Genomic DNA, 14,388 nt, shown 5'->3' with positions numbered 1-14,388 from the left:
TCATCCTACAGAGAAGCACCCGCTCTGTGCTGGGCATATTACCCAGGAGAGTGACATAATTGGGTGAAAAAAGCAAAGAAGGGGGAAAAAAGTCTTCCTTCTTTCTGACTTTGCTTCCAAAGATTTAAGCCTTGAGGACACAGTGAGCTCTTATAATGGATAAAACATTTGCTTAAAAGATAAAGATTCTCCTTTTCTTTCAGGGAGGAGAGATGAAAGGGGAGAGGATGATGGCAGGGAGTTTAATGAGGAAGGGGAGAGAGAGGGCCAAATCCACTAAAGCCAGGCAAACTGAAATCTATTTTCAGCAAAGGGCAACTGTGGCACTGTTCAGGCACTGGGGAGATGAATGGGGGCTGAATTTTCATCCTCAGACTCCCAGGCCTGAAAAACAATGCACACTCCCAAGATAATGCTGGCAGTCCCTGCCACTGGCCCTGCATCTGGGGAGGACTTCCCTTCCTGGGCAGCCAAACCTTTGTCAAGGGAAAACATAGCCATTGACACTGTCCCAATCCAGAGACTTAGCTTTCACCCTTCCTACGTGCTTCCCATACCTTTGCTCCATCCCAGAGAATGCAAATGAGCTCTGTACCTACAGGATTACCAGGAATCAGAGCAAGTCTTTACACCTACTGTATAGCAGTACTCAGTACAAAACCTGGTCAAAATTTTTCCTGACCAGGAGATTAATAAATACAAACCATTACAGATGTCACAGAAAGAATGATACAGACATAAGCAGAATGGAAAGGGAAGGGCTTCCCAGGTGGCGCTAGTGATAAAGAAGCTGCTTGCCAGTGCAGGAGACATAAGAGACATGGGTTTGACCCCTAGGTTGGGAAGATCCCCTGGAGGAGGGTGTGGCAACCCACTCCAGTAGTCTTGCCTAGAGAATACCACAGACAGAGGAGCCGTGAGGTTTATGGTCCACGGGGCTACAAAGAGTCGGACGTGACTGAAGCGACTTAGCACATAGCACACACAGTGGAATGAGAAAGAAAAAGAAAGGGTTATCCATGTTTCTGGAACAAGAAAAGGAAGCACTTCTTTGAGGAAGTATCACTGGGCCCCAGTCTAGAAAGAATAGTATGTAGAGGCCTTCCAGGTGGAGAGCAAAGCAATAAAACATAAAAGGACCAGAAAGTTGTATGAAATAAAACTCAAAAGAAGGAATGTGGAAGTAGGGGTAAATCACATTGAATGCATCAGAAATTTCCTAAGAACCTACTGGACATGAAGAGTGTCCTTTAGGGACTTCCCTTGGTGGTCCACTGGTTATGTCTGCAAGCTTTCAATACAGGGCATGTGGCTTCAAACCCTGGTCATGGAACTAAGATTCTACATGCCACTTGACCAAAAAGAAAGAGAGAGAGAAGAGAAAGAGAGAAAGAAAGAAAGGTGTCTGTTAGACTTAACCATTAGCCATTGGATTTAACCCTAGAAGAACACTGGTCAGAGCAACATCATTAGATGGTGAGGTTGAAAGATGGATTGTGCTGTACTGAAGAGTGAATGAGAGGAGAGGAAATGAGCAGCACACATGGAAAGCAGTGGTTTCCAAAGTGCATCCCCTGGACCAGTAGCATCAGTACCACCTGGAAACTTGTTACAAATGCAGATTCTCATACACATACTTCCCTAGCCAACAATCTGGGGTTCACAAGCCCTTCAGATGACTCATATTTCCTTGGGTTTGAGAACCACTGATTCTTGTGAGGAACTTGAAGTGGTTATTTAATAATAACATGGAGGAATTTATACCAAGTCTTTACTTAATAATTTGGGGGGCATAAATTAGGAGTTTAGGATTAGCAGATACAAACTATGATGTATAAGTTAGATTAACAGCAAGGTCCTACTGTATAGCACTGGGAACTATATTCAATATCCTTCAATAAATCATAATGGAAGAGATTATGAAAAATAATATATACAAGTATAATTGCATCACTTTGCTATTCACCAGCAACTAACACAACATTGCAAACTAACTATACTTTATTGAAAAAAAAATTTTTTTAATGTGGAGATGCTGCTGGGCATACACACTGAAGAAACCAGAAGTGAAAGAGACACATGTACCCCAATGTTCATTGCAGAGCTGTTTACAATAGCTAGGACATGGAAGAAACCTAGATGTCCATCAGCAGACAAATGGATAAGAAAGTTGTGGTACATATACACAATGGAATATTACTCAGCTATTAAAAAGAACACATTTGAGTTAGTTCTAAGGAGGTGGATGAAACTGGAGCCTATTATACAGAGTGAAATAAGTCAGAAAGAAAAATACCTACACAGTATATTAATGCATACATATGGAATTTAGAGAGATGGCAACAATGACCCTATATACAAGATAGCAAAAGAGACACAGATGTAAAGAACAGACTTTTGGATTCTGTGGGAGAAGGTGAGGGTGGGATGATTCGAAAGAACAGCATTGAAACATGTATATTACCATATGTGAAATAGATGACCAGTCCAAGTTTGATGCATGAACAGGGCACTCAGAACTGGTGCACTGGGACAACCCAGAGGGATGGGATGGGGAGGGAAGTGGGAGTGGGGTTCAGAATGGGGGGACACATGTACACCTGTGGCTGATTCATGTCAATATATGGCAAAAACCATCACAATATTGTAAAGTAATTAGCCTCCAATTAAAATAAATTAATTAATTTTTTTAAAAGAAAGGAACTTCATGAAAAAAAAATGTCGGGATGAAATTTATATTAAGAGCATCTTTATATACAGTGAAATATTTCTTAACAATTTTTCATAATGCTTAAGGAAGTTCATCCAATAGATGAGATCCATGATAGGCATATAAACCCAGGAAATTCCTAAGAACGGATGACTGAGTTAAGAGATCCATCCCAAATGCAGGCAAAGTAACTCAAGGGAACATCAAGACTGCAGACCTGGACTTCCTTGGTGGCTCAGTGGTAAAGAATCTGCCTGCCAACGCAGGAGATATGGGTTTGATCCGTGGTCTGGGAAGATCCCACGTGCTGTGAAGCAACTAAGCCCATTCACCACAATTATTAAGCCTGTGCTCTGGCGCCTGGGAGCCACAGCTACTGAGCCCACGCTACTACTGAAGACTGCACACTCTGCAGCTTGTGGTCCACAGGAGAAGCCACCACAATGAGAAGCTCTACCACAGTAATTAGAGAGTAGCTCCTGCTCTTTTGCAACTAGAAAAAAGTCCAAGCAGCAGCAAGGACTCAACACAGTCAAAAAATAAATAAAATTATAAAAAAAGATATTGCAGAACTGAAATTTACTTGATTAAACATAATCAATGTTTGCCGTTTCTGGAAACAAGGATCTGACAGTGTATCTAAAGCTTTCTGGGTGTGGGGAGGGGGCAAGGAGAGTGTGGGGATTATTGATAAGTGGGTGGAGGAAAGCAGTAGTCAGGATGGTGGGGATAGAGGAGAAGTGAGTGGTGATGAAACCAAACTAGCAAAAACTGAAGCAAGAACAGAGCAGCTGAACAGCACTAATCAGTGTCAGGAGGGACCCCACGTTCTGAGTCAAGGTCACTAGCCTAGACCACCTGAGACAACTTAAGTCTACTCAGGGCAGCTGGGCTGGCTCTAGCATCATATTCTGAGTGCCCAGGAACGTAGGGGTTCTGCCCAAATGGCTCCAGGTTTGCCTCAAGAGTCTATCCTGGCTTTCTCCTTCCAAAGGCAGGCAGATGAATGGCCAGTGGGGGACTGGTTGCTTGTGGGATGGATTGAACTTGTGCTTGTATAGACTGAGGTACTCACAACATGGTTGTGAGATGCTTGGCAGGACATGGAAAGAACTAGGATAAAAAGAGATGAGTGAGAAGCTGAAGAGCACAGGTACGGAGGCGGGAGCCATGAAGCTATCTCCTCCCCACAAGGAAAGTGGAGAATTCTAATCCTAACCTGGCTTTCTAGATTAAAATGAAGGTATGTTCGTCAAGGTAGGAAGACAGAACGTATTTTAATTAATCATATATTAACGTAATTTGTAAATACTTAGATGGTATGGGTCATGATTTATACTCTTTCCTCAGGCCCTATAGGTTAGGGGTGAACCTGCTGATACCAGTGATGGTTAGTCATAAATATTCTGATGATAAGAAATATTTTATATTATAAATTAGTGTGTTGGATTTATTTATATATATAAAAAAAAAACCTGGTTGGCTTCTTGATTGTAAACCACTTCCTCAGCATCCTATCAATTGAGTCCCCTAGTCCTGTGTCCTTGAGAATGAGATCCAAACCATAGTAATAAGACTCCATGCTTCCAATGCAGGGGGTGAAGGTTTGATCCCTGGTCTGGGAACTAAGATCCTACATGCTGCTGCTGCTGCTAAGTCACTTCAGTTGTGTCTGACTCTGTGCAACCCCATAGATGGCAGCCCACCAGGCTCCCCCGTCCCTGGGATTCTCCAGGCAAGAACACTGGAGTGGGTTGCCATTTCCTTCTCCAATGCATGAAAGTGAAAACTGAAAGTGAAGTTGCTCAGTCATGTCCAACTCTTAGCAGCCCCATGGACTGCAGCCTTCCAGGCTCCTCCGTCCATGGGATTTTCCAGGCAAGAGTACTGGAGTGGGGTGCCATTGCCTTCTCCGCACACGCTGCTAGGTGCGTCCAAAAAACAACAGAATTCAAAGGTCAAACCATAGGCTCCATATAAGACAAGAGAACACACATGCTTTTCCTAATTGCTGGCTGGCATCTCAAAGGACACTGATCTTGTCTATATGTAGAATAAGAAAGAATATCTGAAAACAGGGATAAACTAAAAGAGAGCTAAAGCCAGATGTAAAGAACCTTTCTTTCTAACACATAAAAAAAGAAAAATGCCAGCCATTACTCACCCTCTCTTTTAAAGTTTTAGAATTAATGGTGAAAAACAAAAGTTCTGATGCATGAATTTGGAAAAAGCTGCTATCAAGTACTAAGTGTCCCTTAAGTAAAATTATGGAAAATTGGAATAGAAATTCAATATATTACACAAATAGAAAATTATGTAGGAGGCATAAAAGGCATGTGTTGGAATCTACCTAAGCTCTAAAATTAGGAATATCTTACTGAAACCATTTCTTTACTATTTACCAAGACCACTTAAAGTGACTAAAGCTGACAGTGTCTGTGGGAGCTGTGGTGCTGTTAAGGCCAAGTGGACATGGAATTGCCCCCAGAGCTGAGGCAGAGGATAGAGGACATCAGTGACAATTCCCACCACCAGAGGCAGATCGTCTGCAGCAATCTTCTCTGGGGACTTGCCGAGCCAAGACTATTTTAAATGGGAATTGTTTATCATAACGGTAGGCAATTTTAAAACTTTTCAACAAGGAAAGGAAGCAGTTCAATGAGAAAAGAAGGATGACTTGTAACATGTCAGAATAGTACACTGGTCTCTGGCACACACAGCTTGAAAACACAGTCTTTCCGTCTGAGCTAAAAATCACAAGGAATATTTTAGACCACAGTTCAGTTTCTTATAGATAAATATTTGAGCACTTGTGTTTACCGATTGATGGAGTTGACATATTTGTCAACTCGAATTTTTAGAAATATCTCAAATTTATATTATCTGCTCTACCCTGTATCAACTTCATCTAAGAAAATAAGTTGTTGCTGCTGTTGTTTAGTCCTTAAGTCATGTCTGACTCTTTGCCATACCCCATGGACTGTAGCCCACAAGTCTCCTCTGTCCATGGGATTCTCCAGGCAAGAATACTGGAGTGGGTTGCCATGACCTCCTCCAGGGGATCTTCCCAACCCAGGGATTGAACCCCGAGTCTCTTGTGTCTCCTGCATTGGCAGGCAGGTTCTTTATCACTAGCACCTCCTGGGAAGTCCCCCTGCATTGCAGGCAATTTCTTTACCACTGAGCCAAGAGGGAAGCCTAACAAATAGGAAAGGGGAAAAGATACATACAATATATTAACACTAATAATATTTTACACTTGGATATAAAGATTCTCTATTAAAAGAATTTTTAGATAAGTCTGTTATTTGCTTGTAACAACTAGTGCATGAGGTTGATATTACTACATTCATTTTACTGAAATAAAAAAATCTGGGCCCAGAGTTAAATGATTTGTCCAAGATCATACAGAAGAGCTATGTGAAGACTGAACCGAAATTAGTGAAATAATTTCCAGGTCTATAATCATAAGATGAATGATGACTTGATGAATATTGATATTTCATAATGATGAATATTTAACATATTTTGATGAATTGTTACGGGTTGGACATTATAACAAGTAATCTTGCACATCAGTGGGATAGGAATAGTCAAAGTCTCAGTTGCACAGACATTCCAGATTAGAGGCTGAGTGACTGAGTCACCCAAACAGCAGAGTCAATAAGCCGGAACCGGTCTGTTTGCCTGCCTTTGTTTGCCCTCATTACAGCCCTATGTGAGATGCAGGCAGGTGAAATTCACCTGCCTATCTTTGGTTTTCAAACATTATGAAGGAGCAAGTCATGGCTACCTTTTCCTTTTCCTTCCTGCTAGTGTTCTTTCCTGCTCCTCTTCCTGTATTCCACACAAGTCAACCTCAAACCCTTTTAAAATAAAAACATAGCTTTCTTGGTGCACCTGGGCCAAACATCAACCTTTTCAACATTCCCAGTTAGAATTTTCAACCATCAATCTACTGCTGTTTCCCTCCAATTTGCTTTCTTTATACCCTACCTAAGTGGTTAAGTATAGGATCTTTCTAGAAATGCATTTTCCTATTCCACTCTACACATACTACCTACTCCGTGGAGAAGTCAGTATGTGATAGAGTCTGCCGGTCACAGCCCAATGTCTAGTCTTTCTTTATTCCATACAAATAGAGCACTGGTTTCCTACCCAGCTTTAAAAGCTGTATTTCCAAGCATTCTCAAGGTAGGGATGGTCATCAGGCAAAGTGCAGGTGAACAAAATGTAAGCAGATGCCTGGGGATACCTGAAAGAATTTTGCTTTCCTGATAAAGACATCACCGTTTCTCCATGTGGCTTTGTTCTCCATCCCCTTGTACTGCTCAGAGAAGGCTGGAGATCGAATATCTGGGATTCATGAGGTGACCCTGTGGCTCAAAGTCATCAGCCGTAAATGGAGGAGCAGAAAGAGAGAAAGCATCTAGACTCTGATGTCATTAAGAGCCACTGTGACAGTCCTAGATGGCTGATCCTGGTCTATTTTCTATGAGAGAAAAACAAACCCTTACTTGAATAATTGACTATGATTCATTTTATGTAGTTGAAAATTATCTTATCTGACATAGTGTGTTAATGCTGAGATAATAGTGTAGCCACACTGGTACCACAACAGCAAGAACAAATCTAATAGCAACAAAATCAACAGCAATTATGACAATGAGTACATACTGTGATTTCAGGGATTTTCTCCAAAAATGAGAAATCAAAGCTGATCCCTATGGGTTTGTAGAAAAAAGAGACATTTATTGACAAGAGACATAATCAATAAAGAAAACAAAAATAAAGAAAACAGATATTACATGAAGACACGTTTTAAAATATTGCAAAATGTACAACAAACATGTCTATTTTTGTTGTTCAGTCAATAAGTCGTGTCCAACTCTTTGCGACCCCATGAACTGCAGCACTCCAGGCTTCCCTGTCCTTCACCATCTCCTGGAGCTTGCTCAAACTCATGTCCATTGAGTTGGTGATGCCATCCTACCATCTTATCCTCTGTTGTTCCATTTTCCTCCTGTCTTCAATCTTTCCCAGCATCAGGGTCTTTTCCAATGAGTCAGCTCTTCGCATCAGGTGGCCAAAGTATTGGAGCCTATTTTCTCCCTATGTAATTTTCCTTCACATGTTTAACCTTACAGTACTAAAGCAAATATCAATAAGCTAAATTCCCTGGGAAGAACTCCACTTAAAAGCAAGACTATGAATTTTGGAAATGCTTCCACTGATGTCCGTAATTTCTTTCCCACTTCTCTACTGATTCCTAATAACCTCAGCCCCCTCCAAATTCTCATGACATCAGATGTAGTATCATTTTTTAATGTATTTATTTTTAATTGAAGGGTAACTGCTTTACAATATTGTGTTGATATCTGCCATATACCAACATGAATCAGCCATAGGTACACATATGTCCCTCCCTCTTGATGTAATATTTTATGTGTGTCCTCTGGCTCAGCCCAGGACAATACCCAAAACTCATCTGCTCCATTTTTCAAACCTTCAGGACCCTGCATTTTTCTAGGAAGGACATGGATATCCTAAAGCTCTCTAATATATTAATTAGAAAATATTACTCCATCCTCCATTTTTGTAAAATATCCAGGACCACTTAACACATGACTAATCACAGGTGTTTCAGGGCATCCTGATGAGCCTTCCAGTCCCCATTTTGAGTGACCCTCTGTGGGCAGCTTCCTATTACTATTTGCAGAGCCAGCCCTGTTCCACACAAGTGATGATTCTGACAAAATATCACTCATCACTGATCCCCCACCCTTAGGCAAACTACTTCAGGATACCCCAACATTGTCCTTTCCTGAACATTTCCTTCTGAGCTCTACATTGGTCTCTGGTGGGCACTGTGTGACTATAAAACTATCTTTGCTTTTTTTAGCATCTAATCCCAAACTTAGAAAATCAGCAGTTTCTATAGTTCAATACATCATTTTCCTTCACTGACTTTTGCAACGTGTAATTACACTTGTTTGGAGTCCCTTAGGACGTATGGATTAAAATGGTTATGAGGGGAACTTTCGCTTTTATTTAATTGAAAGTTACTGGTCAGGCAAGTATTCTGTGTAATTGTTCACATGAACTGTTTGGAAAAAAAAAATCCATACCTTATTTTCCCAGACCTAAACAGATCTGTATGGTTTTCTTTAACTTTGATATGCATTTCTTTTCCAAACAAACCCTGAACTAAATGACCTCACTAGGCTAGTTTAAAGCTCTAACTGGGAAAAGAGTTTTTTTTTGCTCTTGAGGCTCTTTTGTGACTTCAGCCTTTATTTTTTCAATTGATTAGTGGATGAGGATTTTGAACATTCATTTAAAGTCTCTAAGATGGATGATTTTAAAAAATCAAATAATTCTAATTCCATATGGTTCTTCTTAATGACTCTACAACTGCAGCTATTTTTTCCATTGTTCCCACTTCTTCCTCCCTTCTGAGAATGAAATTCAGCATTTGCTAAAGCAAAGAACCAGATGAACAATTACCCTTAATGCGTATTTTCTCTTTTTCTGTCTCATAGTGTATTGAAGTTATAGATTCAGACAGAATCTCTTTGCGAATGTGGACAGCAGACTGCACTCTGTCTTTTCATGCTGTCATATTCCTTTGTTGATATCTCTGTTTTAAGATGAGCTTGCCCCATGCATCACCAATTGTCTTTTGTTTTCACGCTGCGGGGAAGACTGGGCTAATCCATATGTCACTATGAAAATTCAGGCCTCTCTGTTTGACAGGTAGCAAGGCTGACAGCAATCTATTGAAAATGCATTTCAGACTATCATTTTTCCAGTCTAATTTACTCTTAATAAAATGACTTTGAAGACAAGGGGTCTACTCTGTGTTGGTTTGCTTCTTTTAGATAATTGCATTTTGAGAAAGATGCATTGACAGTTTTCACAAATACAAAATGATGAAATTCCCTTGGGAATAAAATAAGATAGCTTCACAATAAATTGCATCTTTTAGCCTAAGTGATCCCAAAGCACTTTGGGAACTGTAGACGTTCAGATGACTCCCTAGGGTAGGGAAGTGGCCAGACATTCATCCAAGTTCTAGAGCAAGAAGCAGTGTAAAAAGACAGCACCACCCCCATGCATACACACCTTTGAGAAACAAGGAATACGTATGTACTCCAGGTGTGTGTATGTGCATGTTGCTGGCCAAATTTTACAAAAGAGTATACATGCAAAATAGTATAAAAATATATGCACAAAACTGAGCTAACATCAAATTATTTTTTAACCTGCTTTCATTTTTAAAATTCATTTCATGCTGTGCATTTACACACAGATCATTTCTTCTTCCTCCAAAGAATCAAAATAGTGGATGTTAACATCTTTGTTCCTTTATCCATTTCCCATCACCCTGGCAAAGTCATTAATCACTTAGTACCCAGATCTCCAAATTTGAAAGAACAAATCTGTACAGAACTTTCCTCACATGAACATTTGACTAAATTTTGCACAATAGACAATTGATCACCCAATACAAAGTACTAATTTATAACGGCATGGTATTTTTTAAGCCATTGAAATATTACTAAAAATAAGAAAGAACCCTCAAAGTTTCTTAAGCTGTGTCATCTGCAACATAACTATTAATTATGTTGATTAAAGATAAAACTATCTATCCCATAGGTAGAAGATAATACAAAGATTTATCAGTATATTAATTTCATTAACTGTTTTAATAATCTAAATGGTCACTCATACTATTTTTTCTGTCACCAATGATAATTCAATTTTGAAACTGAAAAAAATTACACTAAAATTAGAGAAAGTGGTTATTTTTAATCATCTGTTTAACTAGGATGCTGGATGCATATATTTGTCTTCAATTAATCTTAATTATTACTTAGATAAGAGGGAGTGATTGTATTTCTATTATTGACATGCGGTTCTGTAACAAGCAGAGCTTTTAACACTAAGAAAAGGACAGTGAAACAAACACAAGTGAAAATGACAGGGTCCCTGAAAATATTCACGAACCTCATTTTGTAATGTCCATCGTAGCCTTTACTCCAGAGTCTAAAGAGGGAAAAATAAAAATAAAGAATGTGAGAAAGATTCTCTCTGTCTCTCTCTCTCTCTAAAACCCAAAATTAAATACTCCGGGAAGTTGGAGTGTGAATATTAATCTCTGTTGAACTGGCACCTGGGGCTGTACTTTCTCATCTCACAGTAGTGGAACTTTTGGGTTTTCTTGAAGGTGTAGCGAGGCCTGAACTATTGGAATACAATGTTTTGGTGCCATCTGGTGGACACTTTTCAGGTTGGCAGCCTCTGTTAAGAACCTGGTATGTTTCTGAGGAATGACAGAAGGAAGGACCAGAGGAAGCGGGGAATTAATCTCTCTTGCCTAGAGAATCCCAGGGATGGGGGAGCCTGGTGGGCTGCCGTCTATGGGGTCGCACAGAGTCGGACACAACTGAAGCGACTTAGCAGCAGCAGCAGCAGTGATATACTATGCAGTTCTCCATAGGACATGCTGAGAACTACTGGCAAGGAGGTGGCGAGGAGGCAGCAGTCTAGATGGAAGCAGAGGGGAGCCAGTGATGATGAACCCAAACCACCAAGAGCTGAAGCGAGGTTAGAGCAGTTGGACAACCCTAATCAGCATTGGGAAGGGTCGCACATTGTGGTCTGAGTTGAGGTCTCAAGCCTGGAGCACCTGAGCCATCTGAGGTCTCCTCTTGGCAGCTGGGCTGGCTCTGGGATCTGAGGAGGGAGAGGTGGAATCAGAGGGGCTGAACCCAGTGGTTCAGAGAGTGAAGAATCTGCCTGTAATGTAGGAGACCCAGGTTCGAACCCTGGGTCGGGAAGATCCCCTGGGGGAAGGTATGGCAACCTATTCCAGTATTCTTGCTTGAAGAATTCCATGGACAGAGGCTGGCGGGTTACAGTTTGTGGGCTCACAAAGAGTCGCACACAACCAAAGGACTAACACTTTCAATTTCAGGGCATGTCCAGTGCAGGGCTGGGCAGCAGCCCCTGACTATCAGTCTGTGATGACCTCTTTTTCCCACAGGAAAGGAACTGAGCCAGTATTTAGAAATAGGGTGCTGGCAGGATAAGTTGTAAGTCAAAGCTAAAACTCCATTACCAAAAATCTTCACAATCCTAAAGGTGCTTTAACTTAAAATTTCTGCTCTTCTCTGCCACTTTCAACCCAATCCTTAACAAAGCAAAACAAACAAAATTATTCCTAGTCTTCCTTTTTCAATAATGGCAAACTATCCATTTTCCAAGTCAGAAACACAGTTTGCTTGATGCCATCCCTGTTTCTCACCACTCATATGCAGACAGTTCAAAAGTCCTGTTGATTTCATGCCTTGAACATCTCTCGAATCCACCCACTTCCCTTCATCTCTGCCACCACCTGGTTTAAGCCGTGCCTCTCTCACCTGGTTGGCTGAACTAATTTCAACTACATCTACTTCCACCTCCTTCCACTTCTCTCATTTCTGATCCACTCTCTACAGGGCAGTTAGGGCTGTATTTAAAAATAAATAAAGATCAAGCTCTAACAGGCACAGCAAGACTCTGCATGATTAGGCCCCCGCCTTCCCAATCTCCCTCTTCAGTGTGCTCAGCTCTAGCCACTCAGGTCTTCTTTTCAGCCCATTTTTCTTGCTACTACAGGTCTTCTGTATATGCTGCTCATGCTGCTTACGCATTTCTCTCTTCCTGATTCCTCTAGTTAACTCCCATTTATCTTTCAGAACTCCATTCAAAGTTACTAATTCTCTCCTGGCCTTTCAAACCAAAGCCCCCACCTTAAGCTTTAATGGCTCTAATTTCCATTCATTGGTGACTCAGACGATAAAAAATCTGCCTGCAATTCAGAAGACACAAGTTCTATCCCTGGGTCAGGAAGATCCCCTGGAGAAGGGAATGGCAACCCACTCCAGTATTCTTGCTTGGAGAATCCCATGGACAGAAGAGACTGGTGGGCTACAGTCCATGGGGTCGCAAGGAGTTGGATACAACTTAATGACCAAACAACAGCAAAAGTAAAAGTCACACTTGCAATTTTAATCTAGAAACTATTTGAATATCTAGCTCCCTGCCTCCCCCTAACAAAGAAAATAACTCCCATGAGGGCAGAGACTGCACATATTTTGGTCCACCTTTATATATCCTGGGGCCAATACCGTCCTTGGATGAATAACTTAATTTAAAAGAAAAAAAGAAGAGAGGGAGGGAGGAAGGAAACAAGAAGAAAGGAATGGCAGGAAATTATTAAAAAGTTATTATATAGGGAAAAGCTTTAAGTTCATCAAAGATTGATGTATAAAATTAATTTTTTTCTTAAGCAGACTATCCTGAAACTTCTTTCTGATCCAGTGTGTATTGTGAATGCCAGCCCAAACCCCTAACAATGAAGGGTCCTGCTTAATGCAGCAGTGAGGAACCGCCCTGCCCAGGTCAGACAGTAGCACCAATCCCATCTCCTGCCCTCCCCAGCTAGGAGACCTCAGGCCACCACCTTCACCTCTCTAAGGTTTAACAGCCTTAAGCATTAGAAGGGGATACTCTCAGCATCTGCTCACAGACTTGAAAAGAGTAAGTGAAGCAGTCCAAATGAAGCACTCAGGAAATCCTCAGTTGACAGCAGCTTTGATCTTCACCCATAATCAACCTCCGGACGATTTCTTTTGCCTCTGCTTTTCCACTCCTTCTGCTCCCCGCCATCTGGGCCTATCACGGCAAAACCCTCCTCACCTTCCAAGGCCTTATTCAAACGCCACCTCCTTCAGGAAGCCTTCCATGCTCCTTTCAGCAAAATCCATGTAGATTTAGTTAATGAACCCAATGTTGGCCCACTCAGACTTTGTAAACTCATGTATGGTACTTACAAAAGGTATGGGGGAAAGCATCCAATTGCTAAATTTTCATTTAAAGAAAAACACATAAATATATACCTGTGGTGGATTCATTTTGATATTTGGCAAAACTAATACAATTATGTAAAGTTTAAAAATAAAATAAAATTTAAAAAAAATGTATCTGCAGTACGAGATTTATCCAAACCACATTTATCCAAACCATACTTTATCCAAACCACATGCCTTCTAGCTCATCACAGACCTGTCCAGCTCACACCTCCCATCGATTTATTTGTCAGACCCATCTAGGTGTTTGGATTCGTTTAACCTTGGTTTAAGCATTTGGAAACAAAATCCAGGAAGGTTTGCTGTGACTTCTTTGAAATGTGTCATAATTCTTCCAGGAATAGATGAAGCAAAACATACTCCCTGCCTTTCTGGATGATACGGCGAAGACTCAGGACAAGAGGGGGAAAGAATTCTCAAAATTTGGTCTATCTGCTATATCTCTGTAATAAAGAAAGTTGACTTGCCTTCTTGTACACTTGGGTTTGTTGTATGAAATGCCTACCTGCTCCCAGAGAAATATAACACTACACTCAGCATTTGGAAGTATACAAAGTAGGTCCTCAGTAAATATTTACTGAACAAGTGCCCAAGTAGATTAGTACAAACATATTTAAGGTTGACATCCATGCCTAAAGGGCTTCACTGGCAGTTCAGCTGGTAAAGAATCTGCCTGCAACAAAGGGGACCCCAGTTATGTCCCTGGATTGGGAAGATCCCCTGGAAAAGGGAATGGCTACCCACTCCAGGATTCTTGCCTGG

At 40.9% G+C, this 14,388-nt stretch overlaps 1 long non-coding RNA gene across 1 annotated transcript in view; it reads right to left on the bottom strand.

The window, feature by feature from the left end:
- The window catches only part of LOC147379487 (uncharacterized), a 34,903-nt gene extending 24,144 nt beyond the window's left edge, over window positions 1-10,759 (bottom strand). The window contains exon 1 of the long non-coding RNA XR_015133323.1: window positions 10,721-10,759. This is a non-coding gene — a long non-coding RNA (uncharacterized LOC147379487). The remainder of the gene's footprint in view (window positions 1-10,720) is intronic.
- Between the last annotated feature and the right edge of the window lie 3,629 nt (window positions 10,760-14,388).

This window comes from Bos grunniens, chromosome 1 (genome assembly GCF_055505025.1).
Source record: "Bos grunniens cultivar Pamir isolate PY7600 chromosome 1, Bosgru_T2T1.0, whole genome shotgun sequence".
In the NCBI taxonomy this organism is placed as follows: Eukaryota; Metazoa; Chordata; class Mammalia; order Artiodactyla; family Bovidae; genus Bos; species Bos grunniens.
The sequence above is the reverse complement of the archived record's forward strand: the minus strand, read 5'-3'. Positions and strand labels throughout refer to the sequence as shown.